Source organism: Arachis ipaensis, chromosome B04 (genome assembly GCF_000816755.2).
Source record: "Arachis ipaensis cultivar K30076 chromosome B04, Araip1.1, whole genome shotgun sequence".
Taxonomy (NCBI): domain Eukaryota; kingdom Viridiplantae; phylum Streptophyta; class Magnoliopsida; order Fabales; family Fabaceae; genus Arachis; species Arachis ipaensis.
The window spans coordinates 124,820,116-124,821,733 of NC_029788.2; positions in this window are offsets into that span (position 1 = coordinate 124,820,116).

Sequence of the window (1,618 nt, forward strand, 5' to 3'; positions counted from 1 at the left end):
TTATGTAAAAATTTTATTTATTTAGAGTATATACCCATTTTGGTCCTCAAAGAATTTTAAACTAGACATTTTAGTCCCCAACTAAAATTAATTACTCGATTGGTCCCTAACAATTAATTCCATCAGTCACTTAGGTCTTTGGCTCCGTCAACTCTAACGGAAGACAAAATGGTCCTGAAAACTCTAACATGGGACAAAATGATCCCTTACAACTCTAATAAGGGACAAAATTATTCTTGACCCTTTTATTCGAAAACGACACTGTTCTTTCCTAATTTTCATCATATCTCGCATAACCCTAACATTCATACTCTCCTTCTTCACCTTCACATTCTTCTTTTCCATCTTTTCCTTTCTCCTCTTTAGCTCCACGATTAAGCCATGGTGTAATTGTCACACGTGTCGCACCTACTTCAACATGTCATGGACCACACACTTCCTAAATCATTGTGACTGGTACATCCACCTCCTCTGCACTTCATCCACCAAAAGCATCCACTTGCACATCTTTGATAACATCACCTCCAACCCCGACAATGTCCACGACATCCTCCAAAGACACTTCAAAATGAAACCGATCAGTTATACAACATCAAATCATGATCATTTTCCTTCCAACTTTTATTCTGCAGAATTATTGGCCTTTTTCATAGATCAGTAAATCATGCATCAAAGATCAACTTCATATGTCTTCTTATTCACCTTAGACTTGATATTTGCACTCATAAATACATCAATTACTCCTATATTATCGATCTTGACAACATCGATTTGTGCATTCTACAACTTCCTCCTTTAACTTCTCTAATACCAACACTCCATTATTAAAGACAATGTTATTTCTACATCTCCATGTGCACCATATTACAGAAAAAAAATAACACCATCCACACTTCTTTCATATCTTTCTATCCATCCACACCTCAAAGCATTCTTTGGTGGTTTCTGGCCAAACCCAAATCACACTCCAATCCACCAAGATTGATCCCCACAACTTCCATATACGATCACATGAAAAAACAAGTGATGTACCGTCTCTAATCTATTCTTACATAAGACACAAAAGGATTCCGCTTCTAGTACAATCTTAAACTTACATAATCTATTTATAGTATTCAATCTTTCTAAAATTACAAACCACATCAGCAACTCAACCCGTGGAGGATTTTTTTTTCTTGTGAACATTAAATTTATAGAGTGTGCATTGTATAATTTGAAGTTACAGTGTTAGACTGTTAGTGTTATGTGAGATATGATGGAAATTGGGAGAGAACAGTGTCGTTTCCGAACAAAGGAGATTAGGGACCATTTTATCCCCTGTTAGAGTTGTCAGGGATTAGAACTAACGGAGTAAAGGACCTAAGTGATTGACGGAGTTAATTGTTAGGAACCAATCGAGTAATTAATTTTAGTTGGAGACTAAAGTGTCCAGAAATTCTTTGAGGACCAAAATAGGTATATACTCTTTTATTTATTATGTAAAAAATATTTTAAAAAAATATATAAATTATAATTTTTTAAAAAATATTTTTAATTTTTTAAATATTTTTATTTTTATTATTAAAAATTTATCAAATATGTTAAAATTAATTTTTTAATTAAAAAGGATTTTTTTAAT